Source organism: Solenopsis invicta, chromosome 16 (assembly GCF_016802725.1).
Source record: "Solenopsis invicta isolate M01_SB chromosome 16, UNIL_Sinv_3.0, whole genome shotgun sequence".
Classification (NCBI taxonomy): domain Eukaryota; kingdom Metazoa; phylum Arthropoda; class Insecta; order Hymenoptera; family Formicidae; genus Solenopsis; species Solenopsis invicta.
The window spans coordinates 24,561,755-24,576,685 of NC_052679.1; positions in this window are offsets into that span (position 1 = coordinate 24,561,755).

Genomic DNA, 14,931 nt, shown 5'->3' on the forward strand with positions numbered 1-14,931 from the left:
GGTCGCCGTCGTAGCGATAATGCAAACGAATATAATCGGCGATCTCCTCAGCGGTGGATGTGGACGATTGGTCTACGTCGCGCTGCAACGAGCGCATCGCCTCCATCACACGCAGCGAGAACCTCGATGAATTCTCCACGCCGCATCTGCATTGCCGAGGTGTCTATAGTAAAAAAAGATAAAAAATTTTTTATCTCTTGAGTTTTGAGTCTTCTTCATTATATTACCGAACACAATAGATTGTCACGATGCGATTCAATTTATCATGGCAAAACATTGTGCTATTTAAATTATTAAGCTATTTCATGAATAATATTTTTAAATAATGAATCATTATATATGACAGTGTGATGTCACTTACTCCCCCATAGGACAACTTTTTATAATTTACAATTATGTGGGTACATTTATAAAAATATGTAGAAATATTGAATATTTATAAAATATTTTGATAACTGTTTGCGCAACTAATTTCAAAATAGTATTTCTGTACGGTGAAACTATAACGATATGACAAATCATCTTAATAGTATATTTACAAAATTATATTTAGAAAGAAACTGTTTAATAATTGAAAAAATATTTTAACTGTATTATGTATGAAATATTTAAAAATATAATTAATTATTTTTCAAAAATGCATTATAATTCTTAAACTATAATGTGGAAATATTGCAGCATAAAATATTACATAAATATTACACAGGATGGTATGTATTAAATAAAGAATCAAACTGTTTTAAAAATAATTATAAAATATTTATACCTCATAAGTTTGCAAACTTGGATTTATGTAATTTTTGACAAATATTATTTAGAAATTTTATTTCGATAAAACAGCTGTATTGAGACATATCAACTTAACGCAGTTATTGCAAAATTTTTGTCAATTATTGTTATTATTACAACATTTGCACAATGTATTACCTATTTATCGAGGTAATAATATTAAAAAATAGAAATTTAGCAAACTTTATTATATAAATTTATTAAAGTCTTAAAATTGAATTCATTAACGCTTTAAAAAGAATTAGTTAAAATAATTAAGTGAATAAAATAATACTCTTTACACGTGGCTTACTTCTTTAGAAGAATTATTTAATTCATCGCAATCTCCTGGACAAATTTCAGATGCCGCACCGAAATCATTTTCCTGGTCTTCATCAAGAATCTCTTCGACTATGGCATTAATCTTTTCTTCCGTATGTTTAGTCATTTCCTGATTAATTTAATTTATTTGAAAGGTTAGTAAAAAATGTCATTAAAAATTGAAACATGCGTATAAGTCTGAAAATTGTTCTGAGCAATCTAAACAAACGTTCTGAACTTTTTATAGATGCATTTCGTTTCATGCATGATGCGCATAATAGCATAATGCATCGTATATCTTTTTGTTTAATATTAGTTGAACAACAAGAATAAATAATGCATTGCACGCATTATGAAAAGTTTCAGAAAAAAATATATTTTTTTTAGATCCTTAGCGAATAAATATTCGCGCAAATATCTTAAAATACTCTCTAAATTGGAATCAATATATTATTCAGTGGAAGACAGTGATTATTGTATATAGTCTGATTTTACTGCTATTATAACTATTGCGTCTATTGCAATCAGTGATATGTGTACTGTCTTTCAATGAATACACTGATTTTGTCAGTGAGTATACCTAGTCCCTTCTGACTTGTAATCTCTAAAAGACAGTAAATACTTCAATAGTCATTGATGATAGTTGTACAGCACTGCAAATAAATAAGATTTTACTGACTTTAATTTAGAAAATGATATTCTTACAATTGGTTTAAAACAATTGTAATTACTTTTTAGGTATTTTTTTATAATTTGAACCGTTTATGTCCATTTCCATCAATGCAGAATAACTTTGATCTCGTTTTAACTAACTTTTTATCATTTTCTAAGAGTTAGAAAAAGATAAAAAGTAGGTTAAACAAAGATCAAAGATTAATCTACATTAGAATAGGTATTAATAATTTGAACCAAGGGAGAGAGAGAGAGAGAGAGAGAGAGAGAGAGAGAGAGAGAGAAAGAGTAGATTAGAGGTAAGAAACTTCTAAAAATTTTTATTCACGTATAAACAGTTTGCAAAATTTTTAACGATTTTTTCTCAAAGCATTTTTCAAAATTGTTGACATAATAACTTATTTATAGTTTTTAATTTAATTCATTCAATTCATTCAAAATTTTTAGGAAATACTAATAAAATATTTTTTTGCCTAACTATGATTCAGTAAAAATTCCAATTTTTTGACTATTCTGGTAAGAAAATCTCCAAAAAAGATTAAAAAATTCAAATTTTTTCGAAATTTTTGCCATTTTTACAAAAATCAATTTTTTAACTTGCTTCTAGTTTAAACAAGAACTACGTTTGTACAAGTATTTTTTTTAATTTTTAACAATTTCTACATTTTTAATTATGATAACAGTGATGTAATTTTTTTTTTTTTATACGCCCAAATAGATTTAATTGCAAATAATTACCAATTAAAAGTATCTTTTATGATATTGAAAAAAATTGTAAAAAATAATTAGATATCAAAGAATAAATTAATATACAACGTATTAAAAGAGTTTACAACTTTCATATTTCTTCCAAAAAGAATTTGTAAAAATGGATACAAAAGCAAGAATATTTTTTTTAAGAACGCTTTTATTCTCGATATACGATTATACGAACACAGTTATATAATAGATTAAAACCTACTATACATAATACAATATAATATATGTATAATGTATGATACACTTTATGTATTTAATAATGTTACAACGTATAAATCGCGCGTGCTGAAATTAAAGATTTCGATCGAAGCCGACGCGATGACTCCGTGCGCGATGTGCGTCGTGCATTAATTTTGAAACGGATTTCAAAGCAGCGAGTTGTTCCTTGTTTGTTGAGAACTCGCGATCCCGGTACCGATTTGCAATAGAAATAACGCCACGCGAAGGTGCTATGGTCAAGGGGCGTAAATAAGTGTGTACAGAGAAAAAAGTAGGAGTGGCGTCCCGGCATGTGTGGCCGGAACAAGTGCATACGTAAAATATTAATAGAGCGGATAGTCGACGAACGTGACTCCGCTGCACGCGGAAGTATTACTTTTGCACATCTTGTCGGTGTATGTACGCGATATTACCTCTCTGTTTCCTCAACTACTAGATATTCACTAGTGGCGTAACTTCAAGATTTGAACCAGGGGGCATGACCTTTTAAAGACCCTTTCATTAAAAAGAGTAATTGTAATACATTTTCCTTAGTAATTAAATTAGGTTTAAGCGCTTTAAATATTATAAAATAAAAATCTAATTATGTACCTATATCTAAATAAAAATCCAATTATGTACCTATATCTTTTTTAAATAAGAGACAATACAGAAAGTAGTATTAGTACTTTTAAGTCTAGTGGGTTTTAACCCAATTCCAGTCGGGTTTTAATGACGCCATATGCTGATGTCAAGGCAAATGGGTATTGGACAATGTAATTAAAAATAAAATTAAGTTTCAAAGACCCCCAAGTACCCTTGAGCCCGGGGCCGTTACCCCCTCCGCCCTTTTGGTAGTTACGCCCCTGGTATTCACATTGTGTACAAATCACCGATATGAAATCGCCGTTCCGCAAACAGTATAGACGCAACAGACGCTGGCCAACACGATAGATCCGATAATAATAAAATTATACGTGCCATCACTGTTTGTTCATAACGTCGCAATTTCCCTTTCTTCTTGGTAAAAAGATTTATAAAAGCTTCCATTCGTTCCTCGTTGATCCGCATATGTCGACGCACTATTGTCTAGACTCAACGGAAGGGTCCCAGATGCGCACAGACCCAATTGGATACCACCAATTATAGCGGCCGATGCCTAGAGTATTTCCGTTGGTTGGGTTAGATTAGATTACGTGATTGGTGGTGTCCGATTGGGTCCGTGCGCATCTGGGACCCTCCCGACTCAACCTTAGGGAAAACCAGAAGATAAAAATCAAGAGTAAAAAAAATTCCTTACAATAATAACGTTTCATTACAAGGAGATAACTATTAAAATGTTGTCCCACAGATTACATGATTTCATCTGATTACACAATAATTTTTTGTGATTGGATATGTAATTATCAGATTTCTTGTGATTAAAAATTACTTTATTTGACTAGAAACACCATTACTGATTGCAAATTTCTTTCAAATAAAATTAAATTGAGAGGTAACCACATTCAAAAAACAGATATGCACCTGACTGCTGACTTTAAGGTTTTATTGGAATTCATTATGGTCGGTAACAAATTTTTTTAAAACAAACGTCATAAAAATTTTTAATAACATTCTTCTAAAGACAGCATGGTATGGTCTCTAATAACTGTTTTTAACCAAAAATTGATTTATAAGACCTAAAAGCTTGCACTGATTTCATAATAAATTTCATGATTAATGATTACACAGAAATCCAAAATAATTTCTGCTGATTACATATGATTTCATTATGATTTCTGGTGATTTCATCCGACTGTATGAATGATTACACTGATTTACTAATTGCAAAATAATTATATGTGGATTTTGTAAAAATTTCATAATAATTTTAAGGGCACTGTCCCACGATTACATTAAATAGTTATCCCATTATTTTATTATCATGAATTGACGCTATTACAGATAATAATATCTTTTATAATTTCTTAATTTCGTAGATTTCACGTCTGTTAAATTCAATTAAATTAATAAATATAAAAAACATGCTTATAAGAGAACATGGCACTAAATATTTGTATGCAATTGTTATAGAACTTTGATTTAATCAACTAGTTGAGAAGGCCGTTTTCTTAAAAATGCTAGAACGCATGATACAAATAAGCGAAAATATTTCGACTCACATTTCAAATCTTCTTCAGTGCAAAACTTCTATAAAATTGTATTAAATTGCAATAAAATATCGTCAAAAACTGCCATGTTTAATTATGCACATGGAAAGATACAGATCAGAAAATAAATTATGTTGAACCATTAGAAAATTTATATGCGACGTTTAAACTGTTGCTAAAATGTCAAAACTTTTTGCAGCACTATCATCATCCTTGAACGTTTTACATAATTATTTTGATAGTGCAACATTACTTTTCTGATCTATATCTAGCTAAATTTTTAAATACTACAAAATTGTTCTTTCCGTGCAGTAAATTTTTGTAATCGATTAATAAGTAAACATAATCAAATGTGTCCGTCATTACAAGATCTATTACCTATAATTTTTTGAGCGACAGATCGTTTTAAACGAGATTGGGATAATTAATATTCTTTTTGAACTAAACTAAGTTAAACATAATGGTTTTTAAAATTAACTTAATGTTAACTACAAGTTACTTTAAGATTAAATTTTAACTTAAATTAAAATTTAATTTTAAAAATCATTGTTTACACTAAATTAAAAAAACCTAATTTTTTAGAGTTTTTGGAGTTACTCAAAATAATCATAATACGAATTATTTCAAATAAATTCAATATTTTATTTATAAATCAAGTATATGTGAAGTAACAAAAAAATATTGTTTTATATGTAAAAATATATCTTTTTTACACAGTTTTTTCTTTTATATATATTTTAGCTAACAAAGAAAAATACGAAAGTGTCGTCTTTGATCTTAACAAGCTTTTAATATATTGTAGTATTGCTTAAAATAAGGGACACGTATGTTTTTATACGTGCTCTTATTCACTTTTAGTTGAATGGCTTTTAAAGAGTATTTTATAACAGTAACGAAAAAACTTTTCTTTTTGTAATTTTGTTTTAAATTTTCAAAAAAGAATTTATTTTCTTTAAAGAGGTATTTTATTCCCTAAATATAAAAACGAGCAAGTATAAAAAAATACGTGTTCTTATTTTGATCCATATTACAACATATTAAAGGCTCGTCAAAATCGGAGGATGATACTTCTGTACCTTTTTTTATAAATAAAAAAATTAATAAGTTAAAATATTTTAAAATTAACTAGTTAAAGTAATAATTATAGTCATAATTATTAAGTCTTAGATAACACAATAAATAGAATAAAGAACAAAAAATAAGAGGGGATAATCACTCAGAAAATAAATGTACACTAAACTATAGACTTCAATAGATTTCATCGAGACTTTTGTTGGAATTCAATAGAATTCATTGCGATTGTTCAGAAATGTCCCTAAAAAAAGGTCATCAAAAAGCCCTCTTTAATAACTGATTAACTGATTTCAAGCAAAAATTCGTTATAAAAGCCAAAATTTTATATAGTATAATATATGGAATTCATCAAATTATACTGGATTTCATCGGACTACGCCGGACTTCATCGATCTTCGAGAAATTCAGCGGACTTCATGGAATTCAACGGACTTCCAGCGGGTTGTACACCGGAATTCAAGAGTGGTTACCCTCTCCGAAACAATTTAATATGTTGAATAAAGAAACTTTTTCTATTCGTTCCTTATTTAACATATTGAACTGTTCCTTATTCTTTCTCTGGGACTTTATGGTAGAAAAAATAATACAAAAGGAAATAATTTTCTGTTTCCGACCTATCTAGAGAAAATAAACTCGTGTTAATTCCTACGATTGTGGTTCAGTTGTAATACAATTTTTATTATAAAATTCATCATACATTTAATAATACTTTTGTAGGGCAAAAAAATTTACAAATTACATCTTTCGATTTCTCTATAACAGCTGCAATAACAGTTGCAATAACAGCTATCAATGCCTCGGGAAACAGCTCACGGTAAAAATAAGATTACGTGGGCGGAGCGCAAGAGAAGTTAGGAGAAGAGGTATAAGACTCGCGGCGAATCGGGCTCGAGCAGGCACCACGCTCCACTTTTTTTCCTCGTTCGGCCGACGCGACGGAGAGACGCGGCGGTGGTGTGAGCAATTCCGCTTGTTGTTTCGCGCCATTTCCGATAAGAACGACGTAGCCCGGGCCCGGGGCTTGCCAAGAATTACTTGGACGAACGCGCGGGAGGATAAGAATACCGGTGCCGGCGCGGTAAGCCGCAATTTACCGACGGCCTGGGAACCGAAGGGCTGCAGATGGTCTGGCGTGCTCCAACGGGGGCAAATAGTCTAAATGATTAAATCCCTCGGCATCACTCTTGTAGGCGTAGCCGTTGCTTGAAGCGCGTGGTCCGCTCGAGTAATCAAATGATCTCTCTACCGTTCATCAGCCACCCCTTTTCCGTCGCGATCTATCGATTCGCACTTGATTACATCGCGGACGTTCTCGTCTGGAAAATTATTCTTTTCTCAACACGGCACAGGATCCAGCTTTTGTCTAAATTACGGACTCGATGACTCGTTTCTTTCTTCTGGATAATAAAAGGTACCATACCTGCCATGCTGAATCCAGGCATTGAAGTCTTGCGCGAATCCTCGTTAATTCAACAATTGTTAAATATTGGCTTGAGCCAATATTTTGATTAAAATTGCGGCCGATAATTTATTTCGTTGAAAAAAGAAAAACAAAAGAGACTTTAGAGTATTTTTTATTCATCGTAATTAATCCTTTAATACTGAGGTAAAAATCATGACACCTTCATTGAGATTAGTCCCTTCATTGAGAGGGATATTAATTAAAAAAGAAACTGGAATAAAAATAATACAGAAGTTTTATAAATCTAGGTTGGTCCCACGGACCAATTTCGGTACTTGAGAGTTCATTTTCTGTGTACTCTTAATTATTTATTTGGCCATAGTTATGCGAGAAACGTCCCACCCACATAAACTCCGTTTCGAGAAAAATACGAATAATATTTGTGATTGAAAAATGTTTTTTTTTTTATTAATTTTTAGGTACACACACATATTAGGCTTGGATCTTTTTGTTTAATGTAAAAAAATGTAAGGACTGCCCACTGATTACTATAATTCAGAAATTATAATTTTGTGTGGGTTGAACATTTCTTGCATACTTATAACCATTTCATAATCTTCTATAAAACTAAATATTTAAAGTAATTACAAGAGTAATTACAGACTTATAAAACTAAATACTTGTGAGATAAACAGGCGATCTTTTCACTAAAACCAAACTTTAATCGGTCCAATAACATTTGAAGAATTAAACATCGAATAATAAGAGAGTTAATCGCCATACCGCACTGTGGATACTTTGATGAATTTTCCCGCGGAAACCCCTGCTAATTAGTTAAGTCCTGATAACGATTCTGCGGTTCTGAGTGGGCGCGGAGCGAGCGCGAGATTATAAATACCCGCCCCGGAGCCGCAAAAGTAAGAAAAGTTTAATCAGGACTTGGAAGAAGAGGAGGTGGCGGCTAAAGAGGGAAAGAAGGAGGGAAGGGGAGCGCGTCCTCGTGACGACTTGATGAGATAACTTTGCCCAAGTTGTGAAACAACGGGCGTCACGATACACGTGACTTCGTGCGAGGGTGAAAGGAGAATCCGTGCTCCCCGCAGGTGCAGAGAGAGGGTCTACGGCGGAACGAGACTAAGGGGCTAGACACGCGACCACCTTGGATACCCTGTCCTGTTTCTGAGGTGTACATACGACAACGATTGTATATGGCGTTCACGCTACGTGAGAAGCGGCTTCTTCCCGTTTCGTGCGAGAAAACGGAGCGCATTTTTGCGTGCGAAAATGCCTGTAAACCCTTCAGCGCTGGTACGGGGTGCTAACAACAGTCAACGTGATATTTCGCGTAAAGTTTCGGCAATATTATCGCGAAAGTATTTGACACAAAATATCAATAGAAGCATTAAAATAAGTAGGACGACCCATTTTTATTTATAAGCATATACACAGAAAGAACGATTTACACTAAAGAATGCTGAAGCATCTAAAAATTTAGCTTAATACAGATTTGACAATAATTTTGTTGGATCATCAAAATAATTATAAAGAGCATTCAAAAATTATAAAGAACATGCTGCAAAAAATTTGACATTCTGGCAATCAGAATAAATGAGTAGTAGCTAGTCAAAGAATTAATATTTAAATGACAGTGTTAAAAAGTTAACAATTTTTAATTTAATTAGCTTTTAATTTTTTTGGAGTCATTTTTAAAAAATACAAAATGTACCTATGTAAAAGTAAACAATTGTAAATGAAAAACAAAACCTTCTCACATATATGTATAATAAAATTGTATAATAAAACAATAATTCTTTGTTTCATATAAATTTACAAAGAAAATATAAAATTTATTTGATAATCTAAATTGTAATTATTTTGTTATTTATGATAATATTTTTTAAAAATTACGATATTTTAACATAAATAATGTTTCTCAAAATTAACTTTACTAACAAGAAGTTACTTTTGATAAAATGTGCAGTGATGTTAGAGAATCATATAAAACATCTATAAAATTATTTTTTTAATTGAACTTAAAAGCCAATTAAACAGATTCCCATGTGCGTATCAATACACAAATATATATTATTTACTCTAGTTCTTAGCTCTTATCAAAGCGTGGTGACTACTTCAACGCATTTTTGTTGTGTGCGCTTTTCACAATTTACACAGATACGAGACCTACAGTTTAAATACCGATTCCGAACAGCCTAATTTAGAAGGATTTTCATGGCAAGATGCTCTCGATATGCCATTGCCTATATATCGAGAAGTAGTAAACGAATAACATCAAATGTTTCTAATTCTAATCAGTGGGATTTGACCTCGGAACTTTGGAACAGAGAACGTACGCACGCCTCTCTGCGTCACGATCACTGTAAGATAAGAATTATTTTCATATCTGTATCTAGCTAAATTTTTTGATACTTTAACAAAATCATTCTTTCCGTGTATAGCCTTTCAATTTGAAAAATTACACGGAATATTAGAGAAGAAAAAGAGGTCTTGAGATATTTGCGAGATGATGAGATATCTCCCATGATATCTCGTAGAGTTTACATTGAATTCTAGGAGAACTGTTAAAAATATTACATTACAGTCTATTAATTTAGACATTGCAGGATAGTTACTGGTCATTAGTATTCACTGTTTTTATAAAAACCAGTTTTCAATTTTAATTTGTACAGATGTATATTCTTTACTGTTATAACATACTTCTCAAGATTATTAGCTATTAATTGAAGGGCAGGGGATATAGTTATAAAATGTTGGTGAGAAAGAACAATACGGTTGGGAAAACGAATACGGCAAGGAAACAGAGAGGTATTATAATAGGAATGGGTGGGGAATAGAAGCTAGGGAGGTAAAAGATATTAGAGAAGAAGACGATTTAGAAGCAGAATTAATAAAAAGAAAGAGGGAGGTGCAGAGACAATGGGAGGGTGAAAAGATAGCTAAAGCAAGATATATAATAAGAGGTACAGGGAAATAGATGTAAAAGGTAGGATTTCTAAGTATTTAGAGGTAAGGAATATTGCAAATATAAGTAGGGAAAGTAGGAGCAATGATAAAATTAAGGTGCGGAAACTTAGAGCAAGCGAACAAATATTGAATAGACGAGAGACAATGGGCGTAAATATTCTGTGATAAAACTATAGAGGAAATATACAATGAAGAGAGAGAGATTCAAGAAAATTTAGGTAAAGAAAAAGTAATTCAGAAACAAATCAGAAATTATGGAAAGAAAGGAAAACAAAATTTTAAAAAAAGACGTGAAGGAGAGGAAGTAATAGAGAGGGGGGGAGGGAGGGGGGAGAGAAAGATAGATGTGGACAGTAGGGGTAAATAAAAAAAAACGTAGAGTTGGTATGGAAATAGGCTAGAAAAAATAAATTGAATAGGAAATAAAAAAAAGTAAATAAAAAATGATAGAGAATGAGATTATAATGTAGTATTATGTATTATATGGTAGTATGTATGGTAATTAATGTATTATATTATAAAAACAAAGGCTATGAAAAGCTGTGAGAAGTAAAACAGATTTTATAGACATAAGTAAGTAAGTAGAATGTAAATGTAAAGGTAAAAGTAAAATAAAAATGTAAATATGAGAAATAGTAGAAAGGTTAAAGGTGAATGTAGAGATAAATGTAAAAAAGAAAGGAAACGAAAGAAAATGTAAACGTAAGGGAGGGTATAGGTAAGGCAGGCGTAGAGCATAAGAGTAGACTAGGATGTGGATGAATGAGTGATTAAGGAAATTATTATAAACCAAGTCCTCTTCTCGGCTTCAAGCAATGTAAGCTTGAAGAGAAATAAATTTTATATATATATATATATATAAATTTTATATATATATATATATATATAAGTTATTAATTTTTTTAACTTTGTAGCTTAAAGGCCTTGAATGTGACTTTAAAATAATATAAGTGAATTCAGTTTGTGAAGTGCATTACGTGCATTTGAATTACAATCGTTTAAAGTCGTTTGTACAACTTTACGATCACATTGTAGACATTGCATAATACAAAGCACAACAAATAAATTATTTTTAGAGCCAAAAAAATTGTTTTTGAAAAATAAATGTTGTGCAAGTAAAAATATATATTATAAAATCTGTTTTACGACACTTGTTAACACGTAAAATCTACAAAAGACCATTAATTTGTTTTTTTGAAATAAAAGTGCCTCTTATGACATTAATTTTATGACATTAGTCGTAAACACAATCTTTTTTCTCTCTTTAGTAAATTATAATTAAATTACGCTCGTTCTATATACCCGACGAACTTTTACCTAAACGATGATTGGTAGAACTCTATAACTAACAAATTTGTGTCCATAAAAATTATGTCTCGTTAATGTTTACTTTTAAGTTATTTTAAGAAAATGATATTCCAGCACATCTCTCTTCTCTACATCTTGAAAGTCTATCAAACTGTAATATTAATGTCCCTTTAAAGAAGAGTGTGCATACTTGAGTGCGGCAAACGACCTACGCGAAATGAAAAATCGCGCGAATCCTCAATACATGTACAAAGGATACGTCTACACCTACACGTATGTCGTGAGCCCCCCCGGGGAACGTCGATTAGACCGATTACCGCCGGGGTCGTAGAGGGGGTGGGTTCGGGGGTACGTCCGCCAGTTCGCCGGCTCGTGACGTGATGTCACGTTACCTGATGGTCGTCGACAGGTGTTCAGATTCGCACGATCAGGTCCGATCGCGAGCAAGAACTATATAGACGCGGAAGCGCGGCCCGTTATCGGTATAAATCCAGCCACATAATGGTAACGAGCACATCCGAACAGACGGGCGACAAGAAACTCACTCATAACGTTAATGCTTCCGATCGATCTGTCTCCATAAGGGTTGGTTTTTATAAAAAGAGCTTTATCAAAAAAGAAAAAAAAAAGAATTACGCCTTTCGGTCTGTCCTCGAAGAGATCAGACTTCTCTAAAGAGAGAAAGCTGGAAAGATCTCGGAGTGTCTCCCGAAAAATAAATACAGAGAAGAGAAACCTAAATTCTTCAAATTGTGGTAAAACGGATAAATCATATCTCGCGCGAGGCACGAAAGATTTTAGAGGACGTACGAACGGAAGCGACGCGCAGCGTAACTCGTACATACGTGCGTTTAATTTCTCTCATAGCGCATACGCTGAACTCGCATGGACAGAGGGACACACGATTGTTTCGAAAGCACCTGTAATTGCGACGCCGTGGGATCACAACCACGTGGCCCCGATCCCTCGCCCTTCCCTCCCTCCGTGTCCAACCGAGGCCCATCCGCGCTCCCTCCCGCAGTAAATTAGATATTACGATACTAAATGACGTTATTTAACCCGGCCGTGCGTGCCCTGTCGGGAGTTGAATTTATGCAGGGTCTATGACATTGTTGCGCGCAGGTGTACGATGAAGTCGCTCATCGCGAGCCTCACTGTTGCGATTAGCACGGTTCCCGTTTGATGGAGTATAACCAGTTCACAGAGTACGGATAGAAAAAATGCGATTTGCCGATATACGCGAGAGCCTAAAACACGTCTACGAGAAAGCTAGAAAAAGAAGAAAAGGGGAAGAGAAGCTACCTTGATTTTCCGCTATCTTGAGACGTCTCTTTTAGGATTTTATCAACGTTATCTAGATAAATGCAATAGAGCTGGTATATAACACACATGCAAACGATCGCGAAGGTCAAAGGACGCGGAATACGATCGCGAGGAAGTAAAATAATCGATCTCTTGACCGTTAATCGCGGACTAGAGGATAATTACAGGACAGGCGAGTTGCAACATTAATGAGAACGATAATATGAGAAGAGGGTGGGGAGAGGGGGGAGGGACAAGGGATCTAGTACAGCACGCGCCGCCAACTAATTTACTTCATAATAATTACCGGCGGCGCATTAAACATTCGTACGTAGGTAACGTGAAAGTGTCAGGTGCTGACTGTCCCAGAGGCAACATTAGAAGGCAAACGTAGCTACGTACGTATAGGTTAGCTATGTGGTGGGTCTATTGCGAGGCGCGCGTGTATAACGTATAATGCACGCCTTTCCGCCTCTCACATGTGTAAGACTCGCACCTGCACCGCCGCCCGAGGTCTCCCAGAAGGACGAGGGAAGAAGATCGTAATTTCTCTGAAAATAGAGCGGCCGAAGAATCGCGTTAACTCGCCCTCCTGCCCACCCCCTCTACCCCTTGTGAGAAAGTTTCCGTACCAATTCGATCAAACTTACCGCGAGATCAAACTTACTTTCGACCTCGCGCGATCTCTCGTGATTTTTCCTCATATTTTCGGGAATCCGGAGTTACGATCCGAAATGATTCAGAAGACTTTTTTCCACCACTCACGACATCGTTTTTCCATTAATACAAAGTGCAGTTTTAATTCTTAGAATTCTAAGCTCATCGTCGATTAACGCGTGCAGTATTTTATTTTAGTATTTTTTTTCCTTTTCTCTTTTTCTATTTCTACTTTTACTTTGCCGCTATCGTACGCTTTTTTCTCTCTCGTCTTAAAAAATTTATTACTAAAGATAATTTTTTTCTTCTCCTTCTCTTTTCATATTAAATGCGATTAAGTATGCGTGCGATGAAAAATAAATGACGAATGACTTTAAAAATTATGCATGTCATAAGAATTACAGATCGAGGCCGTGTAAGATGTGTACGTGCGATAAGGCGCCGGCGATCAGTCATCACGAGACCGCGACGTGTACCGTCGAGCGATGAACCACACGAATCGCAGATAATAGAAGCATAATGATTGGGAGATCAAAATCTCTCCGGTTACCTGAAATTGCGGTACTGGTCGTTATTCTTTCGCGACAATAAATATTTTATGTCGCGCTACAGCGTACCTTCATTGCCGGCTAAATTTGTAGTGTTTAGAATCAATTTTGAACACGGTTCTACATTTGAAATCAAGCACAGTACAGTTCCTCGATACACAAACCAAACGATTTCTTTAGAAACTTAATAAATTTTATTGTATCCAAACAAATGTATTTGAAATGGTTCAAACAAACCAATGTTCGAATCAATAAGTACGACTAATAATAATATTATTTTCGTCAAATGTTAAATGTTGTTTGAATAAAATAATATTTTCATTCAAACAAATGTTTTGTATAAACATGTGTTGTTTCAATGAAACTTTTAGTCAAATAATTAAGAATACTAAAATTCAATGAACTCTTTTTCTCTATAATATGTAGTTTCTCTGAATTCGATTAGTCTGAAAAAAATTAAACATTTTTTTTCGCTCACATGACTTTATAACATAATTATGAAATAGGGGAGAGTGGGCTAAATCGAACCGTGTTCTAAATAGGACCCTTTTAATTTGAACGAATACGGTTAAGCAGATTTGCGTGCCATTTATAATGTAAATGTCCTTTTAAGACACCAAACATGTGACAGCAGTTTGACAGTTCTTTGTCATATTAATATTCATGAAAAGATGAGAATATGTATTTTCAACCATTATGCAAAAATTAAAAAAAAAATAAATTATTATTTAAAAGGTATAGAGATTCTGAAAGATAATTGATTTAAGATAATTAAAGAGTGTAGAATTCA